This window comes from Aquarana catesbeiana, linkage group LG07 (assembly GCF_042186555.1).
Source record: "Aquarana catesbeiana isolate 2022-GZ linkage group LG07, ASM4218655v1, whole genome shotgun sequence".
NCBI classification, from domain to species: Eukaryota; Metazoa; Chordata; class Amphibia; order Anura; family Ranidae; genus Aquarana; species Aquarana catesbeiana.
In genome coordinates, this window is record NC_133330.1 from 104,869,501 (window position 1) to 104,882,946 (window position 13,446).

The following is a 13,446-nucleotide window of genomic DNA, read 5'->3' on the forward strand; positions in this document are numbered from 1 at the left end:
GAAGAACTCAAAGATCACTGTGGCTGAGCTCCAGAGATGCAGTCGGGAGATGGGAGAAAGCTGTAGGAAGTCAACCATCACTGCAGCGCTCCACCAGTCAGGGCTTTATGGCAGACTGGCCCGACGGAAGCCTCTCCTCAGTGCAAGACACATGAAAGCCCACATGGAGTTTGCTAAAAAAACACCTGAAGGACTCCAAGATGGTGAGAAATAAGATTCTCTGGTCTGATGAGACCAAGATAGAACTTTTTGGCCTTAATTCTAAGTAGTATGTGTGGAGAAAACCAGGCACTGCTCATCACCTGTCCAATACAGTCCCAACAGTGAAGCATGGTGGTAGCAGCATCATGCTGTGGGGGTGTTTTTCAGTTGCAGTTACCTTGCATTACCTGTGGTTTTTGTAGCACAGTTGTCCACAGGAGGATAGCACTGGTCCAGGCAGCAGGCAGGGACTTGGTCAGCAACAGCGAACACAATTTTTCAGGCAGCAGGCAGGAATACTGTCCATAGTCAGTACAGGCAGCAGGCAGGGATACTGTCCATATACAGTCCAGGGTCAGTGCAGGCAGAGATTGTCAGCAGTGGCAAAATATTGGTCTTGGTAGTAGGCAGGAACATGGTCCATGTGCTGTGGTCAGTGCGACAAACAGATTCATGACGGCAGTAAGTCCTACAGGCAGCAGGCAGAAGTAGGGCCTCGGTCAGGACAGAATGGGGACAGGGGTAGAGGCTTCTCCCACCCAAATCTCTTTGAAGCCTCTGAGTCTCCAGACCCTAATCTAGGAATGAAAAAACAAAGAAAATTAGAATAGTTTTTCTGGAGCCCCTCACATATGTGAGACCCCTGTGTTAAATGCCACTAGTCCAGTTGCAGGGTACAAGATCAGTCCAAGAGGCAGGCAAGAGGCATAGTCAAACAGTCCAAGGTCAGTTCCAGATCAGGCAGAGGTATGTACAGAATCATTAGGCAGAAGCATGGTCGAATAACAATCCAGGGTCAGTTCCAAATCAGGCAGAGGTATGTACAGAATCGTTAGGCAGAGCATGGTCGAATAACAGTCCAGGGTCAGTTCCAGATCAGGCAGCGGTATGTACAAAATCGGCAGGCAGAAGCGTGGTCGAATAACAAGCCAGGGTCAGTTACAGAGCAGGCAGTGGCATAAGGGGTGCGAAGGCAGGAACTGAGGATTACGTTTACCATACTTCACTAATAATTCACTAATGAAATTCCGAGACGGAACAGCTCGGTCTGGTAAACTTAGCGTTCGGAATGGATACAGCACTTTCGTCACGCTGCAATGTTAAAAATGGTTTAATACAGCGCACTCTCTTCTTCTTTATAATGTGAGAAGAATGTAGTTTTGCTGCTCATATTCACACTGACTTCTCTCAAACTTATTTCTTTACTATTTATGGGGATTCCCTCAATATATTTTGATTTGTCACATCTGACAACATTTTTTTGGTGTTGTATTTTGATTTTTTGTTTTTGTTTTAAGGCAGAATTTTTTTTTTTTTGGTTTGTATTTTTTTCAAGGCTGATCTTTGGTTTCTTGTATTTTTAGTTTTACTCCAGAATATTTTTGTGTGTGTTTTGTGTGTCAAGTTACCACAACACCATTGATATGTTGTTATATTTAATCTGTAGGAGATTGTTTGTTGTTGTTGTCTCTTGTTAAATTCACATTGTACTTTAGAAATGTACCTGAATCGTCACCAACAAACTGTCCTTTTTGAATGAAAACACACATAGGAGTATAATAGAAAAAAAAATCATTTATTAAGGGCTCACAACTAAACAAAGAGGGAGGCAACGCTGGAGAAACAGGAGAAATGGGTGAAGCCTTGGACCCCCAGGGTACACATCAATTATTTTCAAGCAAAATTGGTGGCCTGAGGAGTCCTTATCTAAGGGAGTGCAGTCTGGTCCAGAAGTCCCAGAGATCCGGAAAGCAGCAGATGATATCTGTGTCCCCAGGCTGTGGTCATACAAGAGGCTGCATCTTTTGCCAGACCAGACTGAACCCAGGGCCATCACTCTCTTGTCTTCCTTCCACGCCCCCTTCCACGCTGTGGCTCTGGTGGTGGAGTTGTGGCAGCAGGAGGAGGAGGGGCCAACTCACTCAGGTGGGTATTGGGTGTTAGTTCCCCACTCACCCCCTTACTTAGGACTTTACACAGAAGGTCCTCACATATTTTGCGTTGACCCTCCTGCATGCCCTGCAGTTTTGTGGCAGCCATGCAGGCAAAGGCCTCTTCAGGAGTGGGTAAGGCTCGGAGGGACACAGAAGCCTCCTGAATTAGCCTGAGTGCAGAATCCTGCATGTGAGTCCCCTTCCTCGCTCTTTTGTATGGAAGGCGGAGGGGAGGAACCTGCGATTCGGTCAGGCTTCGACTTGTCCCAGGCTTCTCCTGGCTGACACTTAGCCCTGCCTCCTCCTGGCTGCAACTTAGCCCCGCCTCCTCCTGGCTGCCACATTCCACAGACTCCTCCTGGCTGAGGTCTTCCTGTTTATGAAAAAGGGACATTGTTTTAGTATTTTTTTCATCAATCACACACAATTTTCACCTCCTGACTGTTGCAAATTGAATGTTAACAAATATAACAGACTATCCTTCTGAGCCCACCATTTTTCATTCTTGTCCCAATTTTGGGTGCCCACTACTGTCTATTGATGTAAAACACTTTTTGCAATCAGCAAACAGTGATCAATAATAACATCTAATAAACATCATTTATTTATTGACCAGAAATCTGTAGAGGAATGCTATACCTGACTCCAGCTGGGCTCCTCCACTTCTTCCTGGCTGGAAGGCCCAGGTTGGACATCGGAAGCCTCAGCTGGGGTGGAAGGAAGAGTGGAAGGAAGAGTGGAGAGGGATTCCCTGACTTCAGTGTGGTCTGACAGAAATCGCAGTCTCTCATAGTACCACAGTCTGGGGACATAAACGTCATCTGCTCCAGCTCCGGACCTCTGGGAATCTGTGACTTTCTTGCGCTCCCTAAGATAAGTGCTCCTCAGGCCACCAGTTTTGGTTTTTAAATAAGGGATGGTTGCTATGGAAACCCCTGGCTTTACCAACTCCAGCAGTTTCTCCAGCGCCGCCTTTTGTTTATTGTTGTAATGAGGATGTCTCACCTGCCACAGACAGGGCAGCTCCCTGTATTTGTCTATGAACAGGGGGAGGAAATTGTGGTCATTGAAGCCATCCATTTTCTCTGCAAGACACAACACAAGACAAACCCTAAGGTCAGGCCAAACTCTCCTAATCTTGTTACAATATAGGCTTCAATTTCGAAGCAGTATAAGCCCAAGTTTAGATCTTACCTTCGTTATCACGATCAGCGCCTCCGATGCTCCTTCCTCCGCTCACAGATCGTACGTAATACGCACGCGTGTTACGATATATACACACTGCGCATGCATGTAACTCCGCCCGCCCCTGACGTTCTTTCTAATCTATTCCCCGCCCCTTTTCGTTTTGCACAATGGGGGAAGAGCACATGGCGGAGACACAGCAGGTGCGTGCTAATTACTGCAACGAGGAGGAGGAAAGCCCGGATCCGGAAACGTCCCGATCCAGAAGGAAACGATTTAAGGCATCAATTATGTCCTTTGGGGAGATTTTGGAGATGGTCGACATCCTGAAGAAGGCCGACTATGACGGGAAGTATGGACCTTACCCCAACCCCAATGTCAGAAAGGCCAAGATCATGGCGAAAGTGGTCAAAAGTCTGCACCGGAATTTCGGGGTACGTCGATCGAAAGATCAGCTCAGGAAACGGTGGTCAGACCTCAAATTACGAGAACATGAGCAGTACAGAAAGATCCGGAGAGTGCTGCAAAAAAGTAAGTAGTTGTGCTGTGTTCCTATTCTTTTTGTCTTTATTACGTTCGTGCTGCTCCATGTGCTTTTCTTAAAAGTGTTGTACATTTTAAAATGGCAACTTTCATGTTCATGGGCACATTATTCGTTCGTATCAAACATTTTTCTTTCGGCCTATAAAACACCATTGTTTAGGCCATATGCATTTGGCCACATTTTTTACGCCCTACTTGTATGAAACTAATTTGGTTGTGTAGATGGCTTTGTTACTAGAATGAAATGCAAACTAGATTCTGTCTAAGGAGAGGACACTGAGCAGCTGTTTTCACATCTGGACGCTGGAGCACTAGTGTAGGACACAAGAACACCATTTTTATTAGGGGGGCCACACAGGTGCTCCAGTGTATACTATAGGGGGGTCTCCATCTGTGAAGCTTGTACCAAACAGGCAAAGTATTGCAGCTTGACAAAGGACACTGAAAATGCTACATTTTGGAAATCTGCCAAAATAGACAATTGTACCCCACTTCCAAGCAATGTTTCCTATTTATAGTTCTGCCATCAAATATCTGTGTGCTAAGTATACCATTTTTCTTTTACATAGGGGAGAAAAGACTCGGAGGACACCCCTCATCCGAGGAGACCAGGGCATCCCCCTCTGGAAGAAGGGGAAATCCCCCCAACACAAGAAGAGCAGGAGGAAGAAGATGTGGTGGAACTAGTCACCACAACAGGTGAGTGTCTGCGACCACATGCTCAGGTAAGAGATGGATGCCGGCATATTTTGTATACCTGTTTTTGTTTGGTTTCTCTCTTTTTAGGTGATCGTGATGTTGTGGATCCAGATCGTTTCACATCAGAAAGTTCACAGATCCTGATCGGGGAGATCATGGGGTGTAATTTAGCTTTGGAAAACCTCAAGAAAAACATCAATGATGTTATTCCAAAAAATAAGAACATCATTGATGTTTTGGGTAGAGTTTAAAACCCCTCCAAATCACTTTCTTTTTTGTGTGCTACAATGTTCAAAATGTTTTAGCGATTTTTAGAAAAGCCAAATTTGGAGGATGCACACAGTGTGCCAACATGTGCTACCTGCCATCACGGGAGATCAATGGACGCGTTTTGGGGGTGCAACCCCTTCCTCAATAATAAAGTAGCTGAGAGGAAGGGGTTTCTCCCCCAAAACACGTCCCTTGATCCCCCGTGATGACAGCTAGCACATGTTGACATTAGGAAATTTGTGTGCATCTTCCAAATTTGGCTTTTCCTGCGGTGACTTCACCCCATCTGAACGCAATATCAAACACAGTTCCTAAATACTCATGTCTGATATTGCCTTCAAGTTCTACCAAATGTGAACTTTGTAAGTTCAAGATTTGTGTCTTTCTTGTTGGTTTTACACATGCCTGTTTTATCTTAAATGGACATTTCTATTTTTGATAATGCCACCCCAAAATTTGTTAGACAACAAACATGTTGGTTTGTTTTAAAAACCTTTTCTAAATGCACATGTGATTGTGCAGGTATTAAAAAGATTGTTAATCAAGAATGTGTGGATTATTGTCTGAACGCTACAACACTTTTGTGGTGATGTAATTGCTGTTTTCTGTGACAATGGGGGTTATTTCCTAAGGGCAAATCCTCTTTGCACTACAAGTGCAGTTTCAGGCGCACTTGTAGTGCAAAGTGTCTTTGCCTTTAGTAAATAACACCCAACAGTGCTTTGTAAGGTTACACAATCACGCCATTTTCTGGACTCACCACATTTCTGTCAGGGTCAGCTAAAACAAACACAAGCAGTAAATGTCACCAAAGATTTGCAATTTTTTTTTATTGGATCAAGGTTTCACAAATTGTCTGGCATATTGATGGCCCCCCTACCCGCAAAGAACTCAAGGTATCTTAACCGGACATCACGGGCACTCAGGGAGGGCAAGCCAGGACGGCCACTTTCAAGCGCCGTCAGGGTTGTTTCATTTATCATTCCGGCCTCAGGCCCAACTGAGCTAGCATAGTTGGCAGAATGTTGACGTAAAAAGTTATGTAGAACACAGCACGCCAGCATTATATGATTCAGTTTATACTCCGCCATATGGATGGGTGCAAGAAATAGGCGGAACCGGCTAGCCATGATTCCAAATGTGTTCTCCACCACTCTTCTGGTTCTGTCCAGCCGGTAATTAAAAACCCTCTGTTCTGGGGTGAGGGTCCTCATCGGGAATGGCCGCATAAGATGGTCCCCCAGCGCAAATGTTTATCCGCAACGAAGACGAATGGGAGTCCTTCCACATTCTCTTCTGGAGGTGGCAAGTCCAAGCTGACATTCTGGAGACGCCTGTAAATCTCTGTCTGGGCGATGACTCCACCATCTGACATCCGGCCATTTTCCCCATGTCCACATACAGGAACTCGTTATTAGCCGACACCACCTCCAACATCACAATACTATTGAACCCCTTGTAATTATAATAGTACAACCCCGAGTTGGGGGGTGGGACGATGTGGACGTGTTTCCCATCAATTGCCCCTCCGCAGTTAGGAAAGTCCCACCGCTGGGCAAAGTGGGAGGCCACAGTCTAGGGGTTGTTTGGAGTAAAGCACTACTATGGAGCTGATCAAATACATTGTTAAGTGACTACATGAGGTGAATATAGGGCCAGGAGAGCATGCTGGGGAGGTAAGTGAAGGCAAATATGTATGAAGGGCTAAAAAAACCCCCATAAAATTCCAGCATGCATGAGGACAAAGGGGACATTCACAGCATATTACAATCATGGTAATTAGGGAATGAGGAAAGAAATACAATATATTATCAATATATTATCAAACATTAAATACAATAAAATGTGATATTAAAGGATAATAAAGGATAAAAATCTTACCTTCATATACTCCTTCTGCAGGACCTGGATGATGGCAGAACAGGTCTTTGGGATAATGATCCCCAGAGCCTGGGGGGAGATGCCTGTCGAGAACTTCAAGTCCTGCAGGCTTCTCCCTGTCACCAAGTACCGCAGGGTAACGACGAGCCTCTGCTCCGGAGTGATGGCTTGCCTCATGCAGGTATCCTGCCTGCTGATATAGGGGGTCAGCGAAGCCAACAAACGGTGAAATACGGGGTCCGTCATCCGGAGAAAGTACCTGAAATCATCAGGATTATTCGCACGGATCTCACGGAGCAAAGGCATATGACAGAACTTGTCACGCTGAAGCAACCAATTCTCGGTCCATGAACTCCTCCCCACCCTGTTCATGGACTGGACTTGTGTCAAGGTCAGCACCCCAACACCAAGCCCCCGCACAGCACGAACTCTACAAGGAGTACGTATACGCAACATGGCTAGAAAATGGTCGGCTGCTCAGAATGAAGTAACAGAATGCACTGAAGAACAGCAAGGCCTGTGAAGAGCGACCTGAAAAACAGTAACGAACGAACAAGAACACAATGACTACTTAAAGTCACGCGGAACTTGCTTGCACGCACTGAAGAGCAGATACAAACCCACAAGCACAAACTGAACCGCAGAAAACGATCTGAAAAAGCGCGAATCGTCTCTCACCAAACTTTTACTAAAACGAGATTAGCAAAAGGAGTCCAAAGGGTGCCGCGCTTGGTTCTGAAATGGCCTTTTCTAGTCTCGTCGTACGTGGTTGACGTCACCGCGTTGTTGGCGATCGGAAATTCCGACAACTTTGTGCGACCGTGTGTACGCAAAACAAGTTTGAGCCAACATCCGTCGGAAAAAATCCTAGGATTTTGTTGTTGGAATGTCCGATCAATGTCCGACTGTGTGTACGGGGCATTATTGTGGATGGAAGACAACATATACACATCCCTTCTGTCCCTCCACTTCACTGCCAGAATCTCTTTGTTATGCAGACTTGCCGTCTCTCCTTTTCTCAACTTCTTATTAACAAGACTTTGAGGAAAGCCCTTCCGATTCTTTTTTACCGTGCCACATGCTGGTGTCTTCTTCCGGTGAAGGTTGTGGAACAGGGGCAGAGATGTGTAGAAGTTGTCTACATACAGGTGGTAGCCTTTCTTCAGTAGGGGGTATATGAGGTCCCAAACAACTTTCCCGCTGGTTCCCAAGTAGTCCGGACAATTAGGGGGCTGCAGCTGGGTGTCCTTCCCTTCATACATTATGAAGGCATATGTGTACCCTGTGGCTCGGTCACATAATTTGTACACCTTCACCCCATAGTGGGCCCTTTTGCTGGGGATAAATTGCTTAATTTTAAGCCTGCCGCTAAATTTAACAAGGGACTCATCCACACATATGTGTTGGTCCGGGGTGAACAGCTGGGGGAATACTTCAGAAAAATAATTTAATATTGGCCGAATTTTGTAAAGCCTGTCATAATTTGGGTCATTTTGGGGAGGGTACTGGGTTTTGTCACTGAAATGTAGGAACCTCATTATCATCAGATACCTGGTTCTGGGCATTACTGCGGAGAAGAGCGGCATGTGGTGGATGGGGTGGGTTGACCAGTAGGAACATAATTCATTTTTTTTAGTGAGTCCCATATTAAATGTGAGGCCAAAAAAAACCTTGAACTCCTCCACTGTTAGGTCTCTCCACTCATAGGGACGGGCATAATATGATGTGGGATTTTGCAAAATAAATTGCTGTGCATACAGGTTGCACTGGGCCACAACTGACGCCAACATGTCCTCCATAAAAATTAAATTAAAAAAATTAATTGGGGTAAAATTCTCTGTGTCCACCTGGACTCCTGGCTGGGCAGTGAAAGGGGGAACACTAGCTTCTCCTGAATTAGGAGGAAGCCACGAGGGGTTCTGAAGGGCATAGGGAAGGCTGGCATGGGACCTAACCCTTTGGGGCTGAGGTGACACCCCACTGGTACTTGACCTTTCTTGCCGAGGTACTGCAGTGCTGGTGGATGGCACTGCGGTGCTAGTGGATGCCCCTGCGGTGCTGGTGGATGCCACTGCCTCCTCACCGGAACGCCTTCGTTTGGCGGGCCGAATTTCTTCCTCCTCTGAGTCTGTTAGTGTTCCACTACTGAGGACTGGCTCATAATTTACGTCAGACTCAGAATCCGAATTGGAAAGGGAATCCGAAAAAGAGAGCTCCCCATTACTCTCGTCGGCCGTGGAAAGAATTTGGTATGCCTCCTCGGCAGAAAAGCTTTTTTTGGACATGGCTGCTGGTGGTTATGAGATTGCACAAGTGTGTGCTAAGCCTGCACTGATGAGGTGGCACTGATGAGCACAGATGTGCACTGATGTGCACTGATGAGGCGGCACAGATGGGCACTGATCGCACAGATGGGCACTGATGAGGCGGCACAGATGGGCACTGATGAGGCGGCACAGATGGGCACTGATGAGGCGGCACAGATGGGCACTGATGAGGTGGCACAGATGGGCAATGAGGCAGCACAGATGGGCACTGAGGAAGCAGCACAGATGTGCACTGATTGATTACACAGATGTGCACTAATGAGGCGGCACAGATATGCACTGATGTGGCACTGGTGAAGCGGCACAGATGGGCACTGATGAGGCGGCACAGATGTGCACTGATTGCACAGATGTGCACTGATGAGGCGGCACAGATGGGCACTGATTGATACAGATGTGCACTGTTGAGGTGGCACAGATGGGCACTGTTGAGGTGACACAAATAGGCACTGATGAGGCGGCACAGATGGGCACTGATGAGGTGGCACAGATGTGCACTGATTGCACAGATGTGCACTGATAAGGAGGCACAGATGGGCACTAATTGGTACAGATGGGCACTGATGAAGTGGCACAGATGGGCACTGATGAGATGGCACAGATGGGCACTGATGAGGTGGCACAGATGCACACTGATTGCACAGATGCGCACTGATTGCAGATGGGCACAGACGGGCACTGATGGCACAGGTAGCACAGATGGGCACTGATGGCATAGATGATGCACTGATGGCACAAGTGGGCACTGATGCGCACAGGTGGGCACAGATGGCACTAGATAGATGTCACTGTGGGCACTGTTGGGCACTTTTTGGGCACACTTTGTGTTTTATACTGAAAAATTTACTCACACACTGTTCACAGAAGCTCTCTCTCCTCACACGCTGTCTCTGTGTGAGGAGAGAGAGACGGCAATGAGAGATGATCTCAATTGTTTACATATGAGATCATCTCTCATTGGCCACGGTGATTGTGCTGTAAACGGCCGCTGTGATTGGCCATCTACAGCGATCTGTGATTGGCTGTGTCCAAGGGACATGGCCAACACAGATTTTCCCCAAGGCGCGCTCATGAGAGCGTGCTGGGAACGAGGAAAGGGGACGACGTCAATAGACGTAGTCCCGGCAATGTAGATCCACGCTGTTGCCATCATATGGCAATAGCGCGGATCTGAAGAGGTTAATGTTTATCATAGGTACTCTTCAACTGTGAGAGACGGCATCTAAAACAAAAATCCAGAAAATCACATTGTATGATTTTTAAATAATTAGTTTGCATTTTATTGCATGACATAAGTCTTTGATGCATCAGAAAAGCAGAACTTAATATTTGGTACAGAAACCTTTGTTTGCAATTACAGAGATCATACGTTTCCTGTAGTTCTTGACCAGGTTTGCACACTGCAGCAGGGATTTTGTCCCACTCCTCCATACAGACCTTCTCCAGATCCTTCAGGTTTTGGGGCTGTCGCTGGGCAATACGGACTTTAAGCTCCCTCAAAAGATTTTCTATTGGGTTCAGGTCTGGAGACTGACTAGGCCACTCCAGGACCTTGAGAAGCTTCTTATGGAGCCATTTCTTAGTTACCCTGGCTGTGTGTTTCGGGTCATTGTCATGCTGGAAGACCCAGCCAGGACCCATCTTCAGTGCTCTTACAGAGGGAAGGAGGTTGTTGGCCAAGATCTTGTGATACATGGCCCAATCCATCCTCCCCTCAATACGCTGCAGTCGTCCTGTCCCCTTTTCAGAAAAGCAGCCCCAATGAATCATGTTTCCACCTCCATGCTTCACTGTTGGGATGGTGTTCTTGATGTTGTACTCATCCTTCTTCTTCCTCCAAACACGGCGAGTGGAGTTTAGACCAAAAAGCTTTATTTATTGTCTCATCAGACCACATGACCTTCTCCCATTCCTCCTCTGGATCATCCAGATGGTCAATGGCAAACTGCAGAAGTGCCTGGACATGCGCTGGCTTGAGCAGGGGGACCTTGCGTGCGCTGCAGGATTTGAATCCATGATGGCGTAGTGTGTTACTAATGGTTTTCTTTGAGACTGTGGTCCCAGCTCTCTTCAGGTCATTGACCAGGTCCTGCCGTGTAGTTCTGGGCTGATCCCTCACCTTCCTCATGATCATTGATACCCCACGACGTGAGATCTTGCATGGAGCCCCAGACCGAGGGAGATTGACCGTCATCTTGAACTTCTTCCATTTTCTAATAATTGTGCCAACAGTTGTTGCCTTCTCACCAAGCTACTTGCCTATTGTCCTGTAACCCATCCCAGCCTTGTGCAGGTCTACAATTTTATCCCTGATATCCTTACACAGCTCTCTGGTCTTGGCCTTTGTGGAGAGGTTGGAGTCTGTTTGTTTGAGTGTGTGGACAGGTGTTTTTTATACAGGTAACAGGTATATAGGTAACGAGTTCAAACAGGTGCAGTTAATACAGGTAATGAGTGGAGAACAGGAGGGCTTCTACCACTTCCCACCTGCCCACTGCATATGTACGGCCGGGTGGGCGCTCTCTCCGTCTGAGTGGACGTTCAGGAACGTCCCTCAGAAGGAGGTGGATCGCGCACATGCCCGTGCTGCGGTGCAATCCAGATGCGCTTGTGTCACCCGGACACAGCACATCTCCAATCGGCAGGAGGGCTCTGTGATTGGTCCTCCTGATCACATGACGGCTGTGTCCAATCACAGCCATCATGTGATGTAAACAGAGCTGGTTGCTAGGCGATCGGCTCTCCTCTCCTCACACAGAAGTTGTCGGTGAGGAGAGGAGAGCGGATTGTTGCAGCCGGCTGGTGATCAGTGAGTATGAGCTGTCACCAGTGTAAAACACACATGTAAAACATGTACACAATGTAAAACACACATGTAAAACATGTACACAATGTAAAACACACATGTCCATAAAACACATGTCCACACACACGTTTCCACATAGTAAAAACACCTGTCCCCCACAGATTTAACAGTAAAATCACATGTCCCAATGATTATCTGCACACATATGTCCGTGATCACCTGCGCACATCTGTACATGATCATCTGCGTACATATGTCTGTGATCACACGAACCAATTATTATACACTTAACAGGATTTTTTTTTTACCAAAGACATGTAGCAGAATACATTTTGGCTTAAATGTATGACAAAATTCGATTTTATTGGATTTCTTTTAAAATAGAAAGAAGAAAATATTGTTTTTTTTCCAAATTTCCACTCTTTTTTCGCTTATATAGCACAAAATAAAAAAATGGAGTAATAAATACCGCCAAAAGAAAGCTCTAATTGTGCGAACAAAATCATAAAAATTTCATTTGGGTACAGCGTAGCATGACCGCGCAATTGTCATTGAAAGTGCGAGAGCGCTGAAAGCTGTAAATTGGTCTGGGAAGGAAGGGGGTGAAAGTGCCCTGTATTGATGTGGTTAAAGAAAAAATAACAGGTCTGTGAGAGCTGGAATTCTTACTGGTTGGTAGGTGATCAAATACTTAAGACATGCAATAAAATGCAAATTAATCTTTTAAAAATCATACAATGTGATTTTCTGGATTTTTGTTTTAGATTCTGTCTCTCACGGTTGAAGAGTACCTATGATAAAAAATTACAGACCTCTACATGCTTTGTAAGTAGGAAAACCTGCAAATCGGCAGTGTATCAAATACTTGTTCTCCCCACTGTAGGTATACAAGTCATGTATAATCTTTTATGCCAATAGTGTACTGATCTCCAAGTTAAGCAATGATGGCCGCCGATGTGCACCTTTTGATGTGAGCAGTTTTGCACTTGGAGGGTTAATGTTGATACTGCACTGACACTGTTGATATAAAACCGGGACGCTGTGCCATAAGGCCACGCCCTCAGAGGAAGTTGTGATGAGGAAACGTGTCAGAGCGTGACTGTACAGCGACCGGAAGTGACATTTGCGTTCCTCGGCCAGGAAGAGACAACCGGAAGTGAGCGGTGGATGCTGTCTTTTTGTGAGTCTCTTGGGTTTCCTGCGCTGTGTAGAACGCTTTTTAATGCTGATAATTCAAGAATCAACTTACTGATGGATTTTATGGAACATTTCATTTTGAGTTTAAATAAAGAATAGAGAAAAACGGAATTACACTATTTGAGCCTTTTTTACTGTCCGAGTACCTATGGGAGATCCAGTACAGCTCTGACACCTCCATGACGTGGATGACAGCCGTGGTTAACATATCAAGGCTTGATGTGTTCATCTTTCTGGTGAGTGAGAACCCTTAAGGGGAGTTCTAATAAGGTTGCAAGCACTGAACTTATTCTCTCTGGAGAAGAGATGCTTGAGAGGGGATATGATTTCAGTTTACAAATACCGTACTGGTGACCCCACAATAGGGACAAAACTTTTTCGTGGAAGGGAGTTTAACAAGACT